The sequence below is a fragment of the Ovis canadensis genome, chromosome Y (genome assembly GCF_042477335.2).
Source record: "Ovis canadensis isolate MfBH-ARS-UI-01 breed Bighorn chromosome Y, ARS-UI_OviCan_v2, whole genome shotgun sequence".
In the NCBI taxonomy this organism is placed as follows: Eukaryota; Metazoa; Chordata; class Mammalia; order Artiodactyla; family Bovidae; genus Ovis; species Ovis canadensis.
Genome location: NC_091271.1, coordinates 15,908,340 through 15,920,649, shown reverse-complemented (window position 1 = coordinate 15,920,649; position 12,310 = coordinate 15,908,340). Strand labels below are relative to the sequence as shown.

At 39.9% G+C, this 12,310-nt stretch overlaps 1 pseudogene; it reads left to right on the top strand.

The window, feature by feature from the left end:
• The first annotated feature begins 4,841 nt into the window (after positions 1–4,841).
• Positions 4,842–5,885, top strand: LOC138431441 (zinc finger protein 280A-like; annotated as a pseudogene).
• Positions 5,886–12,310: the final 6,425 nt, after the last annotated feature.

Sequence of the window (12,310 nt, the reverse complement as noted above, 5' to 3'; positions counted from 1 at the left end):
GCCCTTAAGCTATTGAACCCCAAATAACTAAAGATGCAAATAAATTGGAGATAAGATGGTGGGCCTATCAATACCAGAGAGGGAAGGTGGGTCTCTCAACACACTGAGAACTGGAAAACAGCCCTTGGGCGGGGCCCTGGAGCCCTACCCACATTCTTTCCTCTCTCTAGCAATTCAGGAGAAATATTCTAGCAACTAAAATCTTTCCAGTTGAGAGATCCTATGGGGAAAAAACTGGTTCAGAAACACGATTGGAGCCCAGTTTGGATACTATGGATTGGATTAGAATGGACTTTAAAAAGTTTGGAATCTCCTGATTCAGCCTCACTGGGATTTTGGAAAGCCAGGTAGGAGTTCAAAGGACACAGGACACAGGAAGCGATGCTGGTATTTTAAAAGAAATCTCTCTGGGACACGGAGACAGACACTCCAGCTTCACCTTCCACTGAGGCTCAGAGTGGGAAATGTTTAGCTATACTGAGTCAACAGGAGCTGGTGAGCCATAGGGTTTGGAATTCTTCATTTTGTTCTCCATCGCCATGAGTCTGTAAAATTTCTCTGTAGTTGTCTAGAGAGTAACCAGGCATTAACAGCCATGCAGTCTCTACCATTAGCAGTGTGAAACAGCCTTGGACAGCGACAAATGATCACAGCTGTATTCCAATAAAATTTTGTGACACTGAAATTTAGATATCATATAATTTTCACGTCACAAAATATTTGTTTCCTGCCAAACTAAAAGAAGTGTAAAAATATTAAATGTACTTTAAAAGTTAAAAAAAAATAAAAATCATTCTTAGCTTGCTGGTTGGGAGAAAAAAAAATAAATAGGAGGCAAGCCAATTTGTCAACCCCTGTCTAAACCATTTGCCTATATAATGCAGCTAGTATCCCAAACCATTTGCCTATAAATGCAGCTAGCATCCCATTAGTGACTTGTGACATGAATTTAGTAGGCTCGATTCTGCTTATGAAAAACAGAAATTTTCATTAAATCTAAGATGACATCAGCCATAAGGTACAATAATTTATTATTATATTTTTGGCCACACCCTATGGCATGTGGGCTCATAGGTCCCTAACCAGGGGTCAAATCCATGCCCCCCTGGAGTGGAAGTGAGGAGTCTTATGTACTGGATCTCCAGGAAGTCCCACAGCATTATTTTTAATACCACTATAAAATATATATTTATATATATTTGTATGCATGTGTGCTCAGTTGCTTCAGTCATGTTTGACTCTCTGCAACCCTATGGAATATAGCCCACCAGGCTCCACTGTCCATAGGATTCTTCAGGCAGGAATACTGGAGTGGCTTGCCATGCCCTCCTCCAGGGGGTCTTCATGACCCAGAGATGGAACCTGCATCTCTTATGTCTTCTGCATTGGCAGGAAGGTCCTTTACCGCTAGGGCCACAGTTTATGCACAGCTAAACAAACTATGATATGCTACTGATGAAATGTGCTCTGGTATCAGAAATGGTCAAATGTAAACTTTAGAATGTCCCTTAAGGTCAATGAAATGTATTAATGTCATGGAAGCTATCAACAAATGTATTATAAGGAGAGAAATTAAGTTCAGTTCAGTTCAGTTCAGTTTAGTTGCTCAGTTATGTCCGACTCTTTGCGACCCCATGAATCGCAGCATGCCCGGTCTCCCTGTCCATCACCAACTCCCAGAGTTCACTCAGACTCACATCCATTGAGTCAGTGACACCATCCAGCCATCTCATCCTCTGCCGTCCCCTTCTCCTCCTGCCCCCAATCCCTCCCAGCATCAGAGTCTTTTTCAATGAGTCAGATCTTCACATGAGGTGGCCAAAGTACTGGAGTTTCAGCTTTAGCATCATTCCTTCCAAAGAAATCCCAGGGCTGATCTCTTTCAGAAACTGTGTTACAAACCTTTTATTTCAATGAGTACCACCGCCCCTATTAGCATCCAGCTACATACTGGCTGACTTTCTCCCTTGCATGTTAGTTTTAAATCATTAAGATTTGGATTTCATGACATGCTTGGAGAAATAGATTCTCAGCCTTTTGGCTAAGATCAAGTGGAAATACTTGCGGAGCCAGGAATTAACGGGTTGAGCGTGTGGTACAGATAAATGATTGCATTAATAACACTTACTGTTTATTTTTGCAGCAGATATGTAACACGGACAGATGCCACATATTATAGAAACAAAAATACAGCAACCCAATAGCTCTGGAGGTGAATATGGCATGTGAGTTGGGGGAGGCTATGATTTCTGACATCTTGGTTAGGGAAGCCTGGCAGAGAAACTGTGGACTGAGGCACGTTTGGAACTGGGTGGTGATACTTGAGATGGCATCCAAGGCAGGGGGAATGGCAGAAGTCCTGAGAAGACTCCGTCCTCTCTCCTTGGTACCCTTGGGAGATTAAGTTGGGAACCCTTCATCCACAGATACCAAAATCCATGGATGCTCAAGTCCCTTATATAAAATGGTGTAATCTTTGCATGTAACTAGAGGGGATGCTCCTGCATACTTAAAATCATCTTCACATTCCTTATAATACCTAATACAATGTTAATGTTATGTAAATAGTTTCAATACAGTGTAAATGCTATATATTTATATATGGTTGCCAGTATGAGGCAGGTTCAAGTTTTGCTATTAGAACTTTCTGGATTTTATATATATATATATAAAATATATATAACAAAAATTAAATAAATAAATAAATATATAAATAAAAAATATATTATATATAATTTATATATATGTTTACAATTTTATATATATATATATATTTTTTTTTTTGGATCCATGTATAGAGTCTGGTGCCTTCTGGACTCACAGACTGGAGGGAGTGAGGGGTACCCCCTAGGGACAGCTGGAGGCTTTTTTGGACATTTTATGTTGTTCAGCATTTCTGATTGAGATTGGAGATCTATAAGCAAAATGGTGCCCAGGAGCTCTCCTTTAGAGATTAACAGGAGCAGTGGGGTCACCATGGGGAAACAAGGCAAAAGTGGGGGCTGGAGAAGTAAATTTAAAACTGTCGTGTCATTTAAACGAATTTGAGATGTTTCCTTATGCATAAAATAAGGGTGTGAATAGTTATCTCAATGTTCCATATGATGATTAAATCAGGTACTAATTTTGTCTTTTGAAAGAAATAGAATCATCACCACTCATCTGCAGAGAATAAGTTCCAAGTCCCCCAGCGGACATCTCTAGCCTCGTATATTATCAAACCCTATATACACAACGATTTTTCTATACAAACATACCTGTGATGCAGTTTATTTTGCAAAAGCACAGTAAGAGATTGGCAACTAACTAATAATAACAGGAAAGTGAAAGTGAAGGCTCTCAGTCATGTTCGACTGTTTGCAACCCCATGGACTGCAGTTTACCACCCTCCTCTGTCCATAGGATTTCCCAGGGAACAATTCTGAAGTGGGTTCCCATTTCCTTCTCCAGAGGATCTTTCTGACCCAGGGATCAAACCTGGATCTCCCAAATTATAAGCAGACACTTTTTCATCTGAGCCACCAGGGAAGGTGTAAGAATAACAGAACAGTTATAACAATATACTTTTATAAAGTTTTGTGAATGTAGTCTCTAAAGTAAAAAAATATATATATATTACTCTATTAATTTAGTGGGCTTTTTTCCCACCCAAACTAGGCACTTACTATGCTCTGTGGCCATAACTTTTGCATTTTGAGGTTTGACAGCTGAACTAACCCAGATTTATTTTCTCTTCTTCACATTAACCTTAGATCTTAGCAACCTCAGTATACAATTATTTCTCTTTTTATATCAAATTGAGAACTATCATCTTTTCACTTTAAGGTAGCACTTAATGGATTCCCTCTGACATATCTAAATGGCCAACAACACTCCACTTATGCTTTGGGACCACTATTGAATAAAATAAGGGTGACTTGATCACAAGCCCTGTGACATCTCAACAGTCATTGTGGTAACCGAGTGACAAATGGGTGGGATGTGTAGGACTAAGGAACAAATTACATCTGGGCAGGAGGTTGCAGGATGGTGTGAGATTCCAGTCACACTGCTCAAAATTACATGCAATTTAGAACTTGTGAGTTATTTATTTCTGGACTCTTCCATTTAATATTTTCAGTGAACAACTGAAGGTTAACTGAAACCACAGAGAGTGACACCTGAGATCAGAGGGGATGACCTTGTCCTGCGGTTGCCTTTAGGTAGAAAAAGCACTAGAAGAAGGGGCCACTTGAAGCCAAAAGTACTATAAAATGGCCCATCTCTTCCCATGTGAGGAAGCACAAGCACCATCACAAGCCAAGTAAAAGACCAGCGGGTCCAAATCCAGAGATGAGGATGATGACTATGCCGAGGTCATCTTTGTTGGAGTGGAGCACGTCAGTGAGGATGCTGAAGCCCTCTTTGTCAGAGTGAGTTCACGTTCAAAGCCAGTTATTTCTAACGTTTTAAACAGAGTGACCAGGGACTCATCTTCCAGAGCAAAGAAGGGCCACGTGAGTCCAGATCCCTCCTGCAGGTAGCAACCTAAAAATCTCAGGAACCCAGCATCAGAGCCACTGATCATCTCACCAACTTTTCAGTCCGAATGTGAAGGAAGAGACAGTCATGTTATGTTTGAGCCTTTGTCTAAACCTGATTATAGACGAGCTCTCTGCCAGCTCTGCTTCACAATTCAGAATTGCTCTCTCTGTGGCCTCATTGTCTATTTGGAGGTGTTCTCTCATTAGGAGGCAGGGATGAAAGTCATCTTAATTCAAAGCAATGTCCCACTTCAGATGTAAATGTTAACAGAAAGACCTAAACTCAGCAATGGAATCCCAGGGGGACCAGCCTGCACCATGGCCCCTCCAGGATTCTGTCCTACAAAGAACACAATTATGACCTTGAAAGACCTCCCGACCTCACCGGGCCATGTTCAAGGTGGGGCCTCATTTTCACAGACTCATGCAAATGACCGGGCCTGCTTCAGTCTTATGGATCCAGACAGAACATGTAGTTTGGAAGGGCTGGAGAAAACAGACTTTTGGACTCCAGCATGTCAGAGCAAGACTGTTGATCCCATGAAAAGATATCTGATCATGTTACTTGATGACTTTTACTATGGGCAGCATATAAGAAATGGGCAGCCAGAAGAGGAGACTCGCATAGCCTTTAAATGCCTCAGCTGCTTGAGAGCTCTGAAAAATGTCAAGGTTATGATCCACGTGAGGAACCATCTGAAGCTTGAGAAGCAGAAGGGTGACAGCTGGGAATGCACTCTACCTGCCAGCACTGCCATCGCTTGTTTCCCACCCCCTTCCAGCTGCAGTGTCACACTGAAAGTGTCCACAGTTCCCAGGAGCCCTCCACGGTCTGTAAGATTTATGAATTGTCCATCAAAACAGATCAGGTTCTCTTACAGCACATGAAGGACAGTCACGAACCTGGTGAAATGCCCTATGTGTGCTGCATTTTCAATTACAGATCTTCTGCATGTGGCAACGTAGAGGCACATTTTAGAATGTGGCATGCAAACATGAACAATTTGCTTTGTCTGTTTTGCCTCAAAATTCTCAAACTGGTGACATCCTTCGTAAATCACTCTTGGAGGCACTGGAACAGGAGGGTCTTTACATGTACCAAGCACTGGCTACAGTTTCTGAAGCTGAAGGAAAAGAGAGAGCACAAAACCAAGTATCATCATTCATTCAAAAAGCCAGAGCAATTGTTCAGGATTGCCTCCTGAAACAGAGGTCATGATCTGAACTTTAGTTCAGCTGGGACTGAGAGAGACAGCATCCATCATTGTGAGGAACTCCCAAGTGCCACCCAGAAAAACTACAAAGATGATTGACTACCAACACAAAGCATTGCCGATGTGTCTCAGCAAGGGATTTGAGTAATAATTATGTTCTCCCCAGCTCCAGAAATTCACAAAAGCCCTATTAATGTTCAGCCAGCTCTACATAAAGACCCGACCTAGCTTTTGTTGTTCAGTTGCTCAGTCATTTCGGACCCCCTGTGACCATATGAACTTCAGCACGCCAGACTTCCCTGTCAATCACTATCACCTAAAGCTTGCTCAAACTCATTCCGTCGGGTTGCTGATGCCATCCAACCATCTCATCCTCTGTCACCGCTTCTCCTGTCTTCAACATTTCCCCAGCATCAAGTTGTTGTTGTTGTTGTTTTCCCCCAATGGGTTGACTCTTCCCATCAGGAGGCCAAAATATTAGAGCTTCAGCATCAGTTCTTCCACTGAATATTCAGGGTTGATTTCTCTTAGGATTGACTGGTTGGATCTCTTAGCAGTCTAAGGGACTCTCAAGATTCTTCTCTATTTTCCAGTACCACAGTTCAAAAAAAAATCAGTTCTTCAGCACTCAGTCTTCTTTATGGTCCAGTGCTTACATCTTTATCTGACTACTGGGAAAACCATAGCTTTGACTTTATGGACATTAGTTGGCAAAGTAATGTCTCTGTCTTTTACTATGCTCTCTAGTTTTGTCACAGCGTTTCTTCCAAGGAGTGAGCGTCTTTTAATTTCATGGCCTCAGTAACCATCCACAGTTATTTTGGAGCCCAAGCAAATAAAGTCTTGCTTGACTTGTAACTGAAATTGTACTTGCTCCATCTCTCCACCATCAAGTAGCTTTGAAATCTCCATGTTCCTTCCTGGCCACTCTCTGCTCCCCAAAGTAAACATTTCTCTGACCTCTAGCACTAGGGATTCATATTCTTTGTTTCAAATTTTATTTTTATTTTTTTTCCTCTTTTTTTTTAATTTTAGTTTTTTATTTTTTAAATTTTAAAATCTTTAATTCTTACATGCATTCCCAAACATGATCCCCCCTCCCACCTCCCTCCCCATAACATCTTTCTGGGTCATCCCCATGCACCAGCCCCAAGCATGCTGCATCCTGCGTCAGACATAGACTGGCGATTCAATTCACATGATAGTATACATGTTAGAATGTGATTCTCCCAAATCATCCCACCCTCTCCCTCTCCCTCTGAATCCAAAAGTCCGTTATACACATCTGTGTCTCTTTCCCTGTCTTGCATACAGGGTCGTCATTGCCATCTTCCTAAATTCCATATATATGTGTTAGTATACTGTATTGGTGTTTTTCTTTCTGGCTTACTTCACTCTGTATAATCGGCTCCAGTTTCATCCATCTCATCAGAACTGATTCAAATGAATTCTTTTTAATGGCTGAGTAATACTCCATTGTGTATATGTACCACAGCTTTCTTATCCATTCATCTGCTGATGGACATCTAGGTTGTTTCCATGTCCTGGCTATTATAAACAGTGCTGCGATGAACACTGGGGTACATGTGTCTCTTTCAATTCTGGTTTCCTCGGTGTGTATGCCCAGAAGTGGGATTGCTGGGTCATAAGGTAGTTCTATTTGCAATTTTTTAAGGAATCTCCACACTGTTCTCCATAGTGGCTGTACTAGTTTGCATTCCCACCAACAGTGTAGGAGGGTTCCCTTTTCTCCACACCCTCTCCAGCATTTATTGCTTGTAGAGTTTTGGATCGCAGCCATTCTGACTGGTGTGAAGTGGTACCTCATTGTGGTTTTGATTTGTATTTCTCTAATAATGAGTGATGTTGAGCATCTTTTCATGTGTTTGTTAGCCATCCGTATGTCTTCTTTGGAGAAATGTCTACTTAGTTCTTTGGCCCATTTTTTGATTGGGTCGTTTATTTTTCTGTAATTGAGCTGCATAAGTTGCTTGTATATTTTTGAGATTAGTTGTTTGTCAGTTGCTTCATTTGCTATGATTTTCTCCCATTCAGAAGGCTGTCTTTTCACCTTGCTTATATTTTCCTTTGTTGTGCAGAAGCTTTTAATTTTAATTAGATCCCATTTGTTTATTTTTGCTTTTATTTCCAGTATTCTGGGAGGTGGATCATAGAGGATCCTGCTGTGATGTATGTCTGAGAGTGTTTTGCCTATGTTCTCCTCTAGGAGTTTTATAGTTTCTGATCTTACATTTAGATCTTTAATCCATTTTGAGTTTATTTTTGTGTGCGGTGTTAGAAAGTGATCTAGTTTCACTCTTTTACAAGTGGTTGACCAGTTTTCCCAGCACCACTTGTTAAAGAGATTGTCTTTACTCCATTGTATATTCTTGCCTCCTTTGTCAAAGATAAGGTGTCCATATGTGTGTGGATTTATCTCTGGGCTTTCTATTTTGTTCCATTGATCTATATGTCTGTCTTTGTGCCAGTACCATACTGTCTTGATGACTGCGGCTTTGTAGTAGAGCCTGAAGTCAGGCAAGTTGATTCCTCCAGTTCCATTCTTCTTTCTCAAGATTGCTTTGGCTATTCGAGGTTTTTTGTATTTCCATACAAATCTTGAAATTGTTTGTTCTAGTTCTGTGAAAAATGTGGCTGGTAGCTTGATAGGGATTGCATTGAATTTGTAAATTGCTTTGGGTAGTATACTCATTTTCACTATATTGATTCTTCCAATCCATGAACATGGTATATTTCTCCATCTATTAGTGTCCTCTTTGATTTCTTTCATCAGTGTTTTATAGTTTTCTATATATAGGTCTTTAGTTTCTTTAGGTAGATATATTCCTAAGTATTTTATTCTTTTCTTTGCAATGGTGAATGGAATTGTTTCCTTAATTTCTTTTTCTACTTTCTCATTATTCGTGTATAGGAATGCAAGGGATTTCTGTGTGTTGATTTTATATCCTGCAACTTTACTATATTCATTGATTACCTCTAGTAATTTTCTGGTGGAGTCTTTAGGGTTTTCCATGTAGAGGATCATGTCATCTGCAAACAGTGAGAGTTTTACTTCTTCTTTTCCAATTTGGATTCCTTTTATTTCTTTTTCTGCTCTGATTGCTGTGGCCAAAACTTCCCGAACTATGTTGAATAGTAGCGGTGAAAGTGGACACCCTTGTCTTGTTCCTGACTTTAGGGGAAATGCTTTTAATTCTTCACCATTGAGGATAATGTTTGCTGTGGGTTTGTCATAGATAGCTTTTATTATGTTGAGGTATGTTCCTTCTATTCCTGCTTTCTGGAGAGTTTTTATCATAAATGGATGTTGAATTTTGTCAAAGGCCTTCTCTGCATCTATTGAGATAATCATATGGTTTTTATTTTTCAATTTGTTAATGTGGTGAATTACATTGATTGATTTGCGGATATTGAAGAATCCTTGCATCCCTGGGATAAAGTCCACTTGGTCAAGGTGTATGATCTTTTTAATGTGTTGTTGGATTCTGATTGCTAGAATTTTGTTGAGGATTTTTGCATCTATGTTCATCAGAGATATTGGCCTGTAGTTTTCTTTTTTTGTGACATCTTTGTCAGGTTTTGGTATTAGGGTGATGGTGGCCTCATAGAATGAGTTTGGAAGTTTACCTTCCTCTGCAATTTTCTGGAAGAGTTTGAGGAGGATAGGTGTTAGCTCTTCTCGAAATTTTTGGTAGAATTCAGCTGTGAAGCCATCTGGACCTGGGCTTTTGTTTGCTGGAAGATTTCTGATTACAGTTTCAATTTCCATGCTTGTGATGGGTCTGTTAAGATTTTCTATTTCTTCCTGGTTCAGTTTTGGAAAATTGTACTTTTCTAAGAATTTGTCCATTTCTTCCACGTTGGCTTTACAGACAAGCAAAAGCTGAGAGAATTCAGCACCTCCAAACCAGCTCTCCAACAAATTCTAAAGGATATCCTCTAGACAGGAAACACGAAAAGGGTGTATAAACCCGAACCCAAAACAATAAAGTAAATGGCAACAGGATCATACTTATCAATAATTACCTTAAACGTAAATGGGTTGAACGCCCCAACCAAAAGACAAAGACTGGCCGAATGGATACAAAAACAAGACCCCTCTATATGCTGCTTACAAGAGACCCACCTCAAAACAAGGGACACATACAGACTGAAAGTGAAGGGCTGGAAAAAGATATACCACGCGAATAGAGACCAAAAGAAAGCAGGAGTGGCAATACTCATATCCGATAAAATAGACTTTAAAACAAAGGCTGTGAAAAGAGACAAAGAAGGCCACTACATAATGATCAGAGGAACAATCCAAGAAGAAGATATAACAATTATAAATATATATGCACCCAATATAGGAGCACCACAATATGTAAGACAAATGCTAACAAGTATGAAAGGGGAAATCAACAATAGCACAATAATAGTGGGAGACTTTAATACCCCACTCACACCTATGGACAGATCAACTAAACAGAAAATTAACAAAGAAACGCAAACTTTAAATGATACATTAGATCAGTTAGACCTAATTGATATCTATAGGACATTTCACCCCAAAACAACGAATTTCACCTTTTTTTCAAGTGCTCATGGAACCTTCTCCAGGATAGATCACATCCTGGGCCATAAATCTAAACTTGATAAATTCAAGAAAATCGAAATCATTCCAAGCATCTTTTCTGACCATAATGCATTAAGATTAGATCTCAATTACAGGAGAAACACTATTAAAAATTCCAACATATGGAGGTTGAACAACACACTTCTGAATAACCAACAGATCACAGAAGAAATCAAAAAAGAAATCAAAATATGCATAGAAACTAATGAAAATGAAAACACAACAACCCAAAACCTGTGGGACACTATAAAAGCAGTGCTAAGAGGAAAGTTCATAGCAATACAGGCATACCTCAAGAAACAAGAAAAAAGTCAAATAAACAACCTAACTCTACAACTAAAGCAACTAGAAAAGGAAGAGTTGGAGAACCCCAGAGTTAGTAGAAGGAAAGAAATCTTAAAAATTAGGGCAGAAATAAATGCAAAAGAAACAAAAGAGACCATAGCAAAAATCAACAAAGCCAAAAGCTGGTTCTTTGAAAGGATAAATAAAATTGACAAACCATTAGCCAGACTCATCAAGAAGCAAAGAGAGAAAAATCAAATCAATAAAATTAGAAATGAAAATGGAGAGATCACAACAGACAACACAGAAATACAAAGGATCATAAGAGACTACTATCAGCAGTTGTATGCCAATAAAATGTTTCAAATTTTAAATAAAAATAATCTCACAATAGAGTTTCTGTTCCCCTGGTCTTGGCTTTCTTTCAGATAAGTGAGATGCATTCTTATTGTATGTAGCTGTGGAACATTCCTTTTGATTGCTGGTTAGAATCCCCGTGGATGAATGCACATAGTCTTATAGGTCCATTTTACTGTGCCTGAAATTTGAGGCTCTTATTTTGCCTTTTTGAATAAGCTGCCTATGAACCCATGTGTGTGTTTCATAGTAAGTTTTCTAGGATAGCTGTTTATATATGTAGATATGAGATTTTCTGATAATGCATGTCATAGTGGGTTAGTTGCTAAGTGGTATTTGACTTTTGCAACCCCATAGATTCTAGCCTACCAGGCTCCACTATCCATGGGATTTCCCAGGCAAAATACCACAATAGGTTAGAATTTCCTTCTCCAGGGGATTTTCTTGACCCAGGGTTCAAACCTGGGTCTCCTGCACTGCAGGCATATTTGATACTGACTGTTCCATTCTAATATGCAGGTAGAGTCAAATGCTTTTGCAAAGTGATTGAAGTAATGTGTATTTCCACTAACAGTATTGGAATTTCCATTTATAATAAAACTTGGCACTGTCAGTCTGTTTCATCATATATCTGAGCGGGACCCTGCAAGGCTTTCCCAAGCCCACCCCCCCCCACCCCCAACCCCTCTCCCCCCACACCAATGTACCTTGCCTCTTATTTGTAGAAAAACTTTAGGTCCTAGACCTTCCATGAGTTTCAAAGAACAATTTTAATTAGAAGTGAAAAACTGAAGAAACAAGAAAAAAGCAAGCAAGACAGCCAATAACTTGTTTTTGTGCAGTCATGTTCACTCTTTGCAACACCATGGATTGCAGCACACCAGGATTCTCTGTCTTTCATCATCTCCCAGAACTTTCTCAAGTTCAAGTCCATTGAGTCTGTGATGCCATCCAACCATCCCATTCTCTGTCATCCCCTTCTCCTCCTGCCTTCAATCTTTTCCAGCATTAGGGTGTATTCTAATGAGTCGGCTCTTCCCATAAGGTGGCCAAAGCATCGGAGCTTCACTTTCACCATCTGTCCTTCCAGTGAATATTCAGAGTTGATTTCCTATAGGACTGACGGGCTTGATCCCCTTGCAGTCTAAGGGACTGTGTACGTGAGAGTGTGTGTGTGTGTGCATGTGTGTGTGTGTCTGTGTGTGTGTGTATGTGTGTGTGTGTGTGACTTCCATGTCTCAGCTATTTCCTGGGATTATCCACATTTACAACTGTCTGCCGAGGCTGCTCTGGAG